General features: G+C 44.1%; 1 protein-coding gene across 1 annotated transcript in view; it reads left to right on the top strand.

Annotated features, from left to right (window-relative positions):
- Positions 1–15,134, top strand: part of stk35 (serine/threonine kinase 35) — a 66,727-nt gene extending 51,593 nt beyond the window's left edge. The window contains exon 3 of the mRNA XM_039734530.1: positions 14,590–15,134. The gene's annotated coding sequence lies outside the window, so the exon portion shown is untranslated. The remainder of the gene's footprint in view (positions 1–14,589) is intronic.
- The last annotated feature ends 513 nt before the right edge of the window (positions 15,135–15,647 follow it).

The following is a 15,647-nucleotide window of genomic DNA, read 5'->3' as shown; positions in this document are numbered from 1 at the left end:
CACTCCTACCTGCCTGCTGCCATTCCTGAGCCCACTCTGCACTGGTGGTGCTGGGAGCTGAATAAGGCGCTTGCTGGGCTCCCTGAAGCCGTCTTCACCTCCCTGTTCTAACTCAGTCAGCATGACAGAGTGATGTCCAGCCTTTTCCTTGTCGACAAGAGGATCACTGAAGTGATGTCAGCAGGGCTGAAGTGCAATGGAAATGGCAAAGGGACTTTGCAATTGGTTGCAGCTCTGTTCACTTTTCATAACATTCTGGAGCAAATTGCCATCATAAAAGCTGAGGCAGCAAACTTTGTGAAAATTATTTGTGTCATTCTCAAAACTTTTGGCCACGACTGTACAGTTAGAAATTGCAGGGCCTGACAATTTATATGACTGAATGGTAACTTTTCAATGCAGTTTCACATTTCCAAAAGTATGTTGAGCTCGCACCTTTTTGTGATTGCCATTAATGTATGTGGTACCTGGCAGATCTGGAGTTTTTTGAATGATGTCCAGGTATGGCAGATTCATCCACAATCTTAAACCCCTCTTTATGACTGCGTTATATGCATTGTACAGGTGAGCACTCAGTGGGTTGTCCGCTCTCTCTCTCTCTTACACACACACACACACACACACACACTGGAATTGCCCCTACAGGTTAAGACCGATGTCACAGACTGGTTGGACCGAGTCCCTGGGGGTGACTGACTGCACAACTGCAAGTCACAGAAGAATGCCTCCTAAAACTCACTAAGACTCAGTTCAGCCAACAGATTAAAACTGCACAAAAAATAGTGCATTGTGATGGGACATCAAGTTAAGAATAAAGTGTACAATGATTTCCAAGATGAAATAAGCATTTATAGAGAGTAAAACGGCTTGTGCTGGTATTCGGAAAAATGAAAGAAGACTCGGGTGTTGATTTTTGGTAAGTAAGCTTATTGTGTACAATGGCAAAGCTGTTTACATCTTATTTATTGGGTGCCTTTCTAAACACTCAAGGTCATGGGGTCCAGTGGCTGTGGGGCATCTGTTGGTGAAGATGACTTTACTGGCGATGCTGAGATCTTCACGGAGTCAATGGAGGCTCTGATTGGGGCTGTCAAGAGACTAAGAGAGGAGGCTGAATGTCTGGGCTTGAGAGTGTCCTGTATAAAAACCAAGAGCCAGGCCTTTAATGACCTCTTAGGCACAGGCATTAGAGAGTGTCAACCTTGTCGAGAGGTTTACTTACATCAGCAGTGACATTCATGTCTCTGGTGACTCTTCCTATGACATCGTTAGATGGATTGGGAGAGCATGGGGGTTCATGAAGTAGCTGGAAAGGGGTGTGTGGCGCTCCCGATATCTATGCAAAAGGACGAAGGACCAAGTCTTTAGAGTCCTGGTGCTTCCTGTCTTACTATATGGTTGTGAGACATGGACACTATCCAGTGACCTGAGATGAAGGCTGGACTCCTTTGGTACTGTGTCTCTTTGGAGAATCCTTAGGTACCGTTGGTTTGACTTTGTGTTGAATGAGGCACATTACCTACATTGTAAGGGAGCACCAGTTACCTGAGGGTAATTCAATTTGTGGGACATGGACGCAATCCAGTGGCATCAAACGAATTCTGCACTCCTTTGGTACAGTGTCTCTTTGGGTACTGCTGGTTTGACTTTGTGTTGCTCATGGAGTCCAGAATAAGGCACATCACCTGAATTGTGAGGGAGCGTCAGTTACAGCACTACGGCCATGTGGTGTGATTCCCAGAGGGTGATCCGGCTTGCAAGATCCTCATTGTTGATGACCCGAGTGGCTGGACCAGGCCAAGGGGGGACGCCCACGTAACACCTGGCTGTAGCAGATAGAGAAGGTGGGACTGGACCGTGTGTCTACCTGGGGCCTTGCCAACCGAGATCCCGTGTGGTGGGTGCAGCAACACGCTGTATCAGTGCGTGCCACCTGACCTGACCTGACCTGCAAGTCACCCTACAAAGAGTTAACAAATAAAGTATAAATAGGAACAAATAAAAAAATAAAATTCAGCAAGAGAGTAACAAATGATAATTTTTCTAAGCACTTTATTGATTTTATTAAAATCCAATAACATTCCATACAAGCAAGTCAAGTTTAACAAAACTAGGTTCAAAACACATCAGCCTCCCACCCATGAGAAAGAGAGCTCAGGCCAGCAGAGTAAAACTTTAATGACAGTAAAAATATGTAAATAAATAAATGAATCGGAATAAAAAATAGGGGAGAGAATCTGCTTCCTCAGTTTAAATGCTTGTTCTAAAATGTTACTGATTAGATCCTGCCAGGTTTTGTAAACATCCTGTAAGTGCGAATTTGATTTTTTCCAATTTCAAATGGTATATAACATCTATATAATTCCCTAAGGGCAAGCAAGACAGAGAGCCATGCCCACCAATTCTAAGTCCATGGGATACGCTCGACAGAGCCCCACCCACCAACTCTAACCCTCCTACTGCGTCATGGGATACGCACGACAGAGCCCCGCCCGCCAACTCTAACCGTCCTCCCGCGTCCAGCGTTGCTCTCGAGGCATGTGCACTTTCTGCTCATGTGCCCGCACACAACAACTCACCAAACACAGCCTCAGCTGCTTTCGTCTGTGCAAAAGTCCACATGCACCTCTGAGCCACGTTGACTTTTCACCGCATGCAAGACAGAGAGCCATGACCGCCAACTCACAGAGCCCTGCCCATGGGTTACGCACAAAAGAGCCACGAACGCCCAGTCTAACCCTCCTCCCTTTCAAAGAAGCTTGCCAACAATTAGGTCTTCTTAAAGACGACTAGACAAAATGATACGACAGGTTAATCCCTTCGCTAAGTCTTACATGCAAATGCATGACATTATCACTCACAGTAACCCTGTTGCTGCTGTACGAATGTTATTTATGGAAAATCCAAAAATGGATATGAGAAGGTATAACCCCCCGTCCTGTCAAACTGATGTCGCTGCTATCTTTGTAGGTGAAGACGGGGAACGTCCTGCACAGCGCGACATTTGCATATACCCAAGGGGAGATGCTTGCCCCATCAGATTCTAATTTGCCTTTTACTTTTACACGCAGACAATTTCCTGCTAGATTGGCGTTTGCAATGACTATTAATAAGGCACAAGGACAAACTTTCAAAAAAATATGCCTGTATCTGCCAAAACCTGTTTTCACTCACGAACAATTGTATGTTGCTCTCTTCAGAGTTCCATCTTTTCATTCACTGACAGTTGTATCCTCAAACCCTCCCCATTTGGACAACTGTGTCTTTCAGGAAGTGTTCATTCATCAATAAATAATTATTTGCGGCGGGTTGGCTAGTCTTGCTTAAAAGAGGTGGGCTAGGATTCTTCCAGTTGAGCAAGATAAGTCTACGTGCCAGTAAAATCTTATTTGATATGCCAATTTCAAGAGGGGTCTTGTAAATGTTGTTATTGAGAAAGCTTTGGCTCCCATAGAAGAAAGTTTAAGATGTGGCACAGAAAGTAAAGATGCAGATGAGGATCTGAGAGGCCTGGAAGGCCTAGAAGCCTGCAGAATATCACCAAGATTGTGAGGAGCTTTATTTTTGGATTTTATTAAAATCAAGTAACATTCCATACAAATAAGGAGCTTTAAATGTTGAGAGCAGTATTTTGTATTGTATACGGTAGCAGACAGGGAGCCAATGAAGTTGGAAAAGAATCAGTGTGATAACAGAACAGCACTACAACGGACAGATTATGTTACTTCTGAAGTCAAGGTGGACGTGCTGTATGAACAAGAGATTATAGGGGTGTAGATCAGCCATACCACTAGGTGGAGGAAGCAGAGAGCAGGGGGAGCTGGGAGCATGTGCAGCCCCCACACAACAAAACAAACCACCTGGATTGGCACCTGAGTGCAGCAGAGAAAAGAGACTTTGATATTAATAAAGATGAGGATGTTGCTGCATGGACAGGCTCACCATTAAGTGTTGGTTCCTAACTTGTACTTAGTAGTTTTCCCCCACTAGTAAAACTGAGCTGAATGGATTCATTTAACTGATGGGTTCTTGCTGCCCCCATATATTATGGTGGCACTGTAGTCATCAGTTCCTGGGGGACTGCCCAACTGTTGTCCCAGCAGGAACATTTCACTTAACCATCTTATTTTGGGAGCGGTGCTGGACAGCCAACAAAAGTATGAAATAATTGAGCCAGCCGCCGTCATTTCCTGGAGATCTGGGAGGCAAACCTGTGTTCCAAATGAATGAAGTCCTGTTTCACATCTGTTAGCCAGTGGGTAACGTCAGCGGTTGGCAGTAGAGTGAGACAGAATGTCACCTCACACTTTGCGCCAGAGAGTTAAGCGGGGCCTGAAATAGCAGCGCCGGAGCCTCCTTTAGGGCTTGCTTTGGAGTGCTGTGACGTGCGAGTGAGGTCTGTGAGAAGACATGGAGATATGCAAGTGCCAGCGTTCATATGCTAAAAGAGCTCTGTTGAGTAAACCTCTGTATTCTAAAAGAAGCAAACTCTAAAGAAGCCCAATGTAGCTTCCCCCATACTGTCTGTAAAACGTTGTGGAAGCCGTCACTCATGCGGAAGTGGCAACATCTTGCACAAGTGGGCCTTAGCAGTTGAATGCAAACTTACTGCACTGACATCAACATCTCCTTGGATGGCCTCGGCAATGAAAAATCTGAAAGTACCAATAAAGGGCAGCTATAGTGGTGTGCCGTACGCGGTGTCCACTTACACTCTGAGGTGGATGCGCCTCATGTCTTGCTTTGCCTGTTGCCATCCACCGGGTTAGTACTGCGGAAGTAAAAGACGTTGTCGTCCCGTGAGAAGTGTAAATGTCAACAAGTACATTTTGATAACTCTGCAAACCTAATGTCATTCCCTCAATCTCCCATTAAATCTGTGGAAGACAAAATGAGACTCTGTACACGTAATCATTTAGGATAGTGTTTTGATATGCTTTCCATATTCAAATATCACATTTATCTTAAAGAAATAGCATAAAGGGTTAATAAATGTCATCAACCTGTTCAGGCAAATTGGGAAACCAGATCAAGGTCAAGGGAACAACAAAATGTACTGAAAGATGACTAAGAGGTCAGCAGATGTCCTGTGAACAACCAGATGGGACAGTTGTTACATACACAGAGGGTGGTGGCTCAGCCCAAAAGGGTATAAGAAGAACCAGAATAGATTATAATAATAGACTTTTATTTTATACTAGCTGTGTGAGCCCATGCTGTAAAAAGCCCGGGGTCCTAGAAACTATTGAAATCGTCAGAAAAAAAAATTGAAAGGAACTACTCTGGGTGTCTCTCTCCTTGGAGGATTCGTTTAACCGATATGCTCGCATCACTTGTGCATTAGCGGGAGGAAAAGTAAAAGGGATACCGTTTTGCCGATGTGCTCACCTCGCTTCTGTATTAACGGCTAAGCGACTTTGTCTTTCTTCTGAGGTTTCATTTTCCCGACGTGCTGGCCTCGCTTGTGTATCCTCAGAGGTGGAGCCCTTACCCCAACTCCACCTCTCACTTCTGGGCCAAACAGACAGACACACTTCCACGCGTAGACATTTATATACAAGGCAAGTCATTTGGGTGTAAATCGATAAACCAACCAGAGTTTGCATTGACTGACTTCTTCTTTCAGTTGCTTCCATTAGGGGTCACCACAGCAGATCATCTTCTTCCATATCTTTCTGTCCTCTGCATCTTGTTCTATTACGCCTATCACCTGCATGTCCTCTCTCACCACATTCCTAAACCTTCTCTTGGGCCTTTCTAATTTTCTCTTGCCTGCCAATATACCCAGCATCTCTCCTCTGCACATGTCCAAAACAACACAATCTCGCCTCTCTGACTTTGTCTCCCAACCATCCAATGTGAGCTGACCTTCTAATGTACTCCTCCATCCTCGTGACACCCAATGCAAATCTTACCATCTTTAACTCTGCTACCACAATGTCATCAGCAAACATCATAGTCCACGAGGACTCCTGTCTAATCTCTTCTGTCAACCTGTCCATCACCATTGCAAATAAGAAAGGACTCAGAGCCAAACCCTGATGTAATCCCACCTTCACCTTGAATGCATCTGTCACTCCTATTGCAGACCTCACCAGAGTCACACTTCCCTCGTACATATCCTGTACAACTCTTACATACTTCTCTACCACTCCCGACTCCCTCATACAATACCACAGATCCTCTCGAGGCACCCTGTCATATGCTTTCTCCAGGTCCACAAACACACAATGCAACTCCTTCTAACCTTCTCTATTCTTATCCATTAACACCGTCAGAGCAAACATCTCATCTGTGGTGCTCTTTCTTGGCATGAAACCATCCTGCTGATCACTAATCATCACCTCACTTCTTAACCAAGCTTCCACTACTTTTTCCCATAACTTCATGCTGTTTGCATTGACTGACACTGTATGAATATTCAGTAGTTTATAAAATGAACCTCTATCTTCTGTTTCTCTGCAACAGAGTGAACATTAATACAATTTAGACAAGAACAGGTCATTCAGCCCAACAAAGCTCATCAGTCCTATTCACTTATATCTTCCAAAAAAACATCAAGTCGAGTTTTGAAAGTCCCTAAAGTCTTACTGACAACCACACTACTTGGTTTGCACCTAGAAGTGCCCCAGGTGTCCCATGATGTCCTTCCGGGCGTACTTCCGGTTGTGGCAGCATTCCAGTTGAGGAGGGCTCAACCATTCCCCCATGTGCCCCCCGGCAGAGGCCACAGACCCCAGCAGTGGTGAGCTTCCACCAAAGTGAGTCAGGGGAGCTGCCTTCTGTTGTCCCAGGAGAGGTTTTGCCCTGTGTGAACTCCTTAACCCTGTCCTTCCCTTAAGAAGGCGTCTCGGCTGTCCATCATAATAGCTAGATAGATATGAATGGCACTATAAAACAGATAGATAGATAGGTAGGTAAATAGATTTGTAAGGCACTATATAATAATAGATAAATATGAAAGGCACTATAAGATAAATATGAAAGGCACTATATAACAGATAGGTAGATAGATATGAAAAGCACTATGTAATAGAGAAATAGCTAGATAGATATTAAAGGCACTATATGACAGATAGATAGATAGATAGATAGATAGATAGATAGATAGATAGATAGATAGATAGATAGATATTACTTTTAGTATAGTAGGCAGGATAAGTAGATAGATAGCAGACAAGCCTTTACAGATAACTGCCTGCTTTCCACCCCTCCCACCACCAGGCCATACTGCTTAGGCTAGAATTATGCTTCTACCCCTTCAAGGAAACTGCAGACACCTGAGCATCGATTCTCTCTCAGATTTGACCCTTGAACCTTATACTTCCTTCATCTCAGGACCCTCATCAATGAGGGCAACAGACAGTTCTATGAATATCTATACACATGCAATACATAATGCAAAGTTCACTGACTCACTCACTCACACATTAATCAACACAGATGTTACCTTTTAGTTAAAGAGCTGAAATTTGTCAGGATGGTACATCTAGGGAAGTAGGTATCTGCTAAGAAAGGACATTTCAATATATCAATATTTAGAGGTAAAAACTAAAGTAACTTAGAAGAACTAAATACCACAAGATCTCAATTCTGATTTGATTGAAATTTTGGTGACATTACAGAAAAAGGGAAATTAGCCTATCCTTCCTTTTTTACTTGCCGATAGTTTTTTTTTATTTGTTGATATCCCTACATACTGTACTGTATATAAAGCGATAAGATGTTTGTCCATCCGGTGCCCGTGCCTCTGCCCTGGTATAATGTTGTCTGGTGTCCACAAGAGAGCAGGAATGTCCAATAAACAAAGGGAAGTGACTGGTGTTTCCGTGTGTACAGAACTGGAATGTCTGACAAAGAAAGATGGGCATGAGGCATATAGTGGTTCATAAATTCACAACGTGATAAAAACATATGAACTTAATGTTTCATCATAAAGCCCCCACTATGTTGGTTTATTAATATTATGCTAACCTACCTGCTCTGTGCTGCATTGAGAGCATATTTTATGTAAATGACGCACAGAGCAGAAGCGATGGCCAAACAGCACTATAACTAATACGCTCACAGACGCAGTCCCTGGCAACGGCACTCAAGGCTTGAAGTGCGCTTTCGAACTTCGTAAACTTTATGTCTCCCTCGAGCTTCACCAAACCTTCCCCTTCCATTAAAGTAAAGAAAGATAAATCTGGACGATTGGTGTCTCTAAATGGGCCTAATGTGGCATGACCATGCCTTGCAATGTCCCTTGGATTAGGCTTGTTTCAAGACTGCTTTTCCATGGTGAATATTCTAAATAAAAGAGGGTTGTATGCTCCTTTACAAACAGAGGAGGCTGCACGCAAATGTACTCCCTTACACGCAACTGTATGGTTACATAAGACACAAACAGTTCCTCCTTGAAAAACAAATGACGCCTCTGTGAGGAGACCATTAAAACCAGGTGTTTCCCATTTTTATTGTATTTTTTTTTGTACCTCATACGTGAGAGCCAAGCAAGGAGGGAAGGAGTCAATTCAGCCAACACCTTTATGTACAGTGGATTCAGAAAGACCCCCTTCCCTTTCTACCACCACCGTATTTCACTGTAGGGATGGCATTAGGCAGGTCATGGATGAACAGCACCTGACTTGGAGTTCTGCACAGAGGGTTCAATTTTTAGCTGTTTAACTCCAAGAAGGTTTGTAATATGTATTTTACTCAACCTTGTAGCGGTCACAAAGACAGTGTCCAAAGGCAGTGATTTGTTTATTTTGTTACTGGGGTCCCAGGATCATACCCAGCCTTAACCTGACACGCAAACTCACTCACACACTGATAAAGAGGCTCAGTGAACCGTTAATTAGGATATTTATAAAGTAAATATTAAACAAATAACAAAGGCAAAAAACAATTATTAAACAAACAACACATCCAGAAAAGCTCTCCACGATTTCCCAGTCGTGATAATTATTTAATAAATACTGAAAAAAGGAAACGGAACAAAACCCTAGGCACTACACAGTAAACAATTAACACTAACAATAGTCTGACACAGTACAGTACAGCCAGTGCAGATTTAGATATTGTCTGGAGTGAAAATCCACTTGAACAGCCCTCGGAATAAAATGTAAAGTTTTGTCCTACCAGGTTCCATTCATAGTGTGGAGATTTGGAGTGCTCCCCAGACAAAGACACATCTAAACAAGACTAAATCAAATTCAACAGAAGCAGGCACAGGACAGCACATACATTCAGGAGAAACTGTAATTCAACTACTGGTAGTTATAGTTGTAATCCAACAATGTGTGATGCATAGACTCAAATAAACATCAGGATAGGTTGGGCGGCATGCACTGGTACAGCGTGTTGCTGCACCCACCACATGATTAAACAGTTTGGGGTCCTGGTTGGCAATCCTCCAGGCAGACATGTGGTCCAGTCCCACCCTCCGGAAATGGCCATCTGTCTGCCGTAGCCAGGGGTTATGTGGGTGTTCCCTTGGCCTGGTCCAGACACTTGGGTTCTCAACAATGGCCGGATCACTCTCAGGTAACTGACCGTAACCTGACGCTCCCTCACAATGCAACCACTCATTCAACACAAAGTCAAACCAGCAGTCCCCAAGAATTGTCCGAAGAGACACAGTACCAAAGGAGTCCAGTCTTCTTCTCAGGTCACTGGATAGCATTCATGTCTCACAACCATGTAGCAAAACAGGAAGCACCAGGACTTTAAGACTTGGACTTTCGTTCTTTTGCAAAGATATCGGGAGCGCTACACACCCCTTTCCAGCGACATCATGACCCCCATTGCTCTCCCAATCCGTCTACTGACTTCATAGGAAGAGTCACCAGAGACATGAATGTCACTGCGGAGGTAAGTAAACCTCTCGATGAGGGTGACATTCTCTCCGCAGACAGACACACTGCTGATGGCTGTGCATTAGAGGTCATTATAGGCTTGAATCTTGGTTTTTATGAGGACACTCGTAAGCCCAGACACTCAGACTCCTCACTCAGTCTCTTGAGAGCCCCGATCAGAGCCTCCATTGACTCTGTGAACATCTCAATATCGACAGTAAATTCAAGATCGGTGAATTTTTCTTCACCAACAGATGCCCCACAGCAGCTGTGCTCCTAAACCTTGCCCTACACCCAGTCCATGCAAGCATTGAACAGAGTAGGAGTAAGAACACACCCGTGATGAATAAACTGTCTTTTTGGCTGCTTTTTTAAAGAGAGTGCTTATTATCTTTCTTCCCAACCCACCTGCTCCTCTCTGAAGCTGCCAAATGGTGTAATACTATACTACCGGGGCTGCTGGGAATTGTAGTCAATTTAAATAGCACAGCTACAGCTTGTGCTGCAGAGATGATCTTCCTTCCAACAGGTCTTCCCATCTCAGCAGATGACTTTTGAAGCACTTTCAAAGTGACAATTGGGGCCTTGGTCAATTCTCCAACCGAGGTCCTTTTTGTGTGGTTACTCAGTTTGGCTGAGCCAACTCTAGGAAGACTCCTGGTGGTTCCAAACGTCTTCCATTTTACAGTAATAGTGGCCACTGTGTTGCTGAGAATACTGAAAGCTGTAAAAATGTGTTTACCCTCTTGCCAGGGCTATGCTCCACCACAGGCCAGGTCAACAGACAGTTCCTTGGTCTTCATGGCTTGGTTTGCAGTGTCAATTGTGGACCGTAAATACACAGGTGTGTGTACGTTCCAATCAATCCTATTTGCCACAGATGGACCACTACTAAGTTCTAGAATCTTCTTGTGGCGATGGCCGGGACCCTTGCCCAGCAAGGATGCCTTCACACTGAAAGGACCAGGGGAGCCAGCCTATCCAGAGCATTAGATGGCAGCCCTCCTGGGTTGTATTGGTGCCTCGAACTTCCGCAGGGTTTCATGGGAGTTGGAGTTTGGTGCAGCCCTGTTGGGATCCGTGGGCGCTGCCAGGGGGTGCTGCAGTTGCTGCTGAGCCCTGGAGAAGAGCTCTTCTGCCACAACCCAGATGTGCTGCCGGAAATAGGTCATCAAGCACCGTGAGCACTTCTGGGCACATTATAAAAGGAGCCAGCAGCCAGCACTCTGAGAGTGACAGTTGGGAGGAGGGACGAAGCTTGACCGGAGGAGTAAAGGAGAGGAAAGAGAGAGAAGAAAAGAAGAGTATTATGTTGTGTGTGCTTTTGGGACTGTGTTATAATTGAGGGGAACGGGAAATGTGTTGCCCTCAAGGGAAGAGAATATAAAAAGTCTAGTTCGCTTTGGAGTTGTGCCTCTGCGTCTGTCTGTGCCAGGTTGGGGCGGCAGTGGCCACCTGTAGAGGTCCACAATCTCAAGGAGAATTAAAGCAAACAGGATGCACTTGACCACAACCTGGACCTCCACAACAAAAGCTCTGAATGCTTACATAAATGAGGCATTTTAGTTTTAGATTTTAAATAAGTTTGCAGACCTTTCTGAGCACATGTTTCTACTTTGTCATTATGTGTTATTGAGTGTAGACTAACGGGGAAAAATGTCAAATACAGTAGTCCCCCGCGAAGACGCAGTTCAGGGTTTTCGGCCTCAGTCGTTCCCAAATTTTTCCTTAGAACCTAACTAATAATTGTTAGCGGAAACCACAAATTTCCTTTGCAATTTTTTATGGCTTTTTTCGTGGCAATACTGCACTGTAGAAAGAATAGGAAGCAACCATAGAGGAAAACGCGGCTTGAGCATTGTACTCTACTAGAATTTGAAACTGTAACTCCCAGCAGTCCCTGCAGTGGCTCTGATTGGTCTTCTGCTGAGGTTACAGGGGTTGTTGGGGTCAAAGGATGTCAGCGTGGCTTTTAAAAACGTGGCCGGTGACCAAAAGAAACAAAATGTTTTTGTAATTTGTGTTTCAAGTTCCTCTCTCTCTGCCTGCCTTCTGTTGGGTTACCTGTACTTATTCGTTTTGTCCTGGATCGTTTCGTGGTTGGGCTGTGGACTGTCTGCCTTTTGCCTGTGTACATGAGGACTGTAAGTGGATTCATGGCCATCTTGCGAAGAAAGGAGCGTCCACCCGTCTTCACCTTTTCAGGAAGGACTATCTTTACATTCCCATTCAACGTGCTGATCTCTGGACTATCTATATTCATCATTACATTTCATCCGTTGCTATTTTTCATGGACTTTACTGTGTGTGTTTTGTTAGTGCTTTGTTGTATTTAATGTATAATCAGTGTAAGGGGAACAGGGGTGGTATCGTTGTTTTCATTTGTTTGCTGTTTGATTACCGGTTTGCTTTGTTTTTGTCTCTGTTTGTGAGGTGCAGGTTGGGTCAAGGCTGGGTGCGTCCCTGGAATCTACACCATAAAAATAAATAAATCGCCGTCTTCTCGAAGGTGTGAATCTTAACGGCACCAGACTGCTACAGCGTTACTCATTTCTCCTTGCTGCTGATTGACAACTGCCCCGTGATGCATCTCCAGCTGAGTGTTCTCGTGTTTTCCATTTTGTTCTTCTTAATCCTTAAACCACCGCAACAGGCTATAGTCGTTTCCCAGTGCCATTTGCCAGCACGTAGGATCCGAGTATATTCGGCGATATGCATTCATTGAACGCCGCAACCGGCTATTGTCGGTTCCCAGTGCAATTTACCAGCACGTCGGAGCTGATCAGTCAGTGCCGTACATTCGTTGAGCAGCCAGCTCATGACAAACTGCTGGCCCCTGCAGCCTCACTGTCTCTGGGATTGAGCCGCTGCACTAGACGAGCCTACCAGCGTCAGCGTTTACCTCTGTGTGCTTGCGTGCAGCCAGTTCAAGCGCAGTGATTTACTGAATTTCATCCATGGCATCAGTTGCACCTTGTAAATATTGTTCCAGTAGTTTTTTAAATAGTTTCTACAGTTCATTAGCAGTGTGTAAAATGATCAGTGTTGCAGTAATTGTGATGCTCATTGCATGAAAAAAAAAATGTGTTCCATTAAAATTTCACTTTTTCTTTGTGAATTGTGACGTTTAGTTAAAAAGTGCTACAAAAAAGTATTTGGCGTCCAGGGATGCATTAACCCTCAAGTATGTGGCAGTTTAAGGGTTAAAGGCCCAAGATGCCGCTGAAACGCCCTGCACCTTCTAAGGCTTCTGGTAATGAAAACATGCTTACATGAATTACAGTACATATAGCGGTAACATCGGTATTTATACATTCTAGCACTGTGGGGGACATAGCAGTACAGTGCTGTACAGTACACGGGTTTACCTTTACATTCTTTTTTTAGGTAATGTATTGAGCTGAGGTTGAAATAAAATTAAAGTGTTTTGGGGTCATATTTAGGGTTTAAACTATAAAAATAGGCACTTTTTTTAACTACATCCATAATTCGCGGGTGCTCTAGGAACGTAACTCCCGCAAATTTTGGGGGTGTACTGTATATCAATTTAAAACTAAATTTACAGCACAATAAAGTGTGCAGAACGTCTGAACACTGCATTCCACAGCCAAACAGACTTTAAAGCAAGCATTGGCCTGACTTTGCTTCCCTAATGTAAAATCAATAATCAGTCAATTTGGTTTTTTATGCTTTCCAGGTTGTTCAATACTACCAATGATCCCTCTAGTGACCTAAGCTGCTAAAGAAACAATAAACTAAAAAGCTGTCGATTTATGAACATTAAAAGCACATCACAAAAAGATGGAGATCTCTCTATTCATTGAGCTCATTTTTGAACATGGCTTGACTTTTTTTTTTTTAACATCTGTCGACAGAGAGCCAGCCAGGACAGTCCGTTCACTCTAAAGAGTTAAGATTTGCGTCATTTGGAAGCGATTTCAGCAGCTGAGTGAACTGCTCCAGGCTTCGTCAGATATAATACGGCTCAGCACAGCAGGAAATTTTATAGGTTATAAATGTGCCACTTTCCGGCACCATAAATCTCTGTTATGTAACCGGCGCTATTACCCTCCTGCATCTCGGCTGTCACACATGGCAGCAGACTGGCTGTGCTTTCTGCGTGAGAGGACAGTGACTTCCAAACATATTGCGTGCAGCATGACAAGTGCACACACATTATGACACACATCAGGAGGAGTCTGCACCTTCTTAATAAAAGCAATCAGAATGGCAGCCCAGCTAATCCAGAGTACTCACTCGGCTCCAATCACTACTTCAATTTGCTGTGTCACATTCAAAATAGCTTTTTAGTGCCATTAGTGAAACATGCTTTATGTCTTGATATACCGTATTCACTTTTTATATGTAAAAAAAATATTCCTTAGGCATATAAAATTTGTCAGCTGCCCCATTTAAACAGAATTTTATTTGTCCCCCGGGGGGACATTTGGCTTTTTACAGAAGCTCAGAATGAATGGATAAATAGATAGATAGATACATAGAGTATATATACACACACACAATGGTCTGAACACACACCAGAATGACTAAAAAGAAAGTCAATTTTAAAAGCAAGAAAACTTCTGACTTAGTGGCCCGCAGTGCCAGGGAGGTATTATGTAGGTGTTGTCACACATGGGCGTTGGAGACTGCTCCGAGGGCAGGGGAAAGGTATGTAATAACCTGCCGAGACAAGGGTGGGGGGGGCTATTGCTTACTTTATCTTGTTTCTCTTCTTCCCTCACAGCTCCAACAGACCGCCCAGTGAGGGTACTTAGCCCCGCCCCTTCCTGGCATTTTGCAATTAAAAGACGCGCAGCCTAAAGAGTGGCATCTTTTGCTGGAAGACCCGAGTAAGCCACGAAATTAAACTCCAGAGAAGGAGGAACCCTAGAGTGGGGAGCAGCGCATTGGTTCATTTTCACTTTATCATATACAAAGTGAAGGAAAAGTATTGTAATCATGATTTAAACAATCAGGAGGGAACAAAAGAAGGGGAGAGAGATGGAGATTTCATTTTACAACTACGAACCAAGTTTACTTGCTGTTTTTCCACATCCAGTTTGTTTTCATTCCACCGGACTTACTTTAATTCCCTCATTGCCAGAGACCCCGGGGTTGGATTACATCATCCACCACAAGCCAAGGATTCACGGTGAGGTTGTTCCATTTGTTCCGGGAAATACAAATGCATCACATATCTGTTGACCAGTCGTCCGCATACAGGACAGTAATATACTCGGACTCAAGTTCACGATCATTCATTCCGAAGTTCATTCATTATTGTTATTCATTGTTGTTTGTTATATGTTACAGGGACAAGGGAGGGTTTGTTGTGTAAATATATGGTGGTGTCACGTTGTTGCTTTGGTGGAGGGATATACATATTGTGATTTGTGGCCGGCCGTTTATCCCGGTCAATACCCCCAAGTCGCCAGGTGGAGCCCTCCTTGCAGTATGGAGGTCCCCAGAAGACCAGCAGGGCATCATGGACATTGTAGTTTTTATACGCAGCCCTGCTGGATGCCATGGGGACCACTAGGGGACGCTGCAGGGAGGAACAACGGATATTTTCCCTACGCCCCGGAAGCACACATGGACAAGGGGAATGACGTGCTTCCGGGGTGAAGAAAAGGACTTTTTACCTGACCAGGAAGTGATTGAGAGTCACATGGACTGGGGATTAGAATGCTTCCGGGTCAGGGTATTTAAAAGGATTGTGGGAGCTCCCAGACGTTGAGCTGAGCTGGGTGGAAGGGTGGCAACGCGTCTGGGAGTTGGAGGATTGTTTGTATTATTGTTATT

The sequence above is a fragment of the Polypterus senegalus genome, chromosome 14, assembly GCF_016835505.1.
Source record: "Polypterus senegalus isolate Bchr_013 chromosome 14, ASM1683550v1, whole genome shotgun sequence".
Taxonomy (NCBI): Eukaryota; Metazoa; Chordata; class Cladistia; order Polypteriformes; family Polypteridae; genus Polypterus; species Polypterus senegalus.
This window is presented reverse-complemented; position numbering and strand designations above follow the sequence as displayed.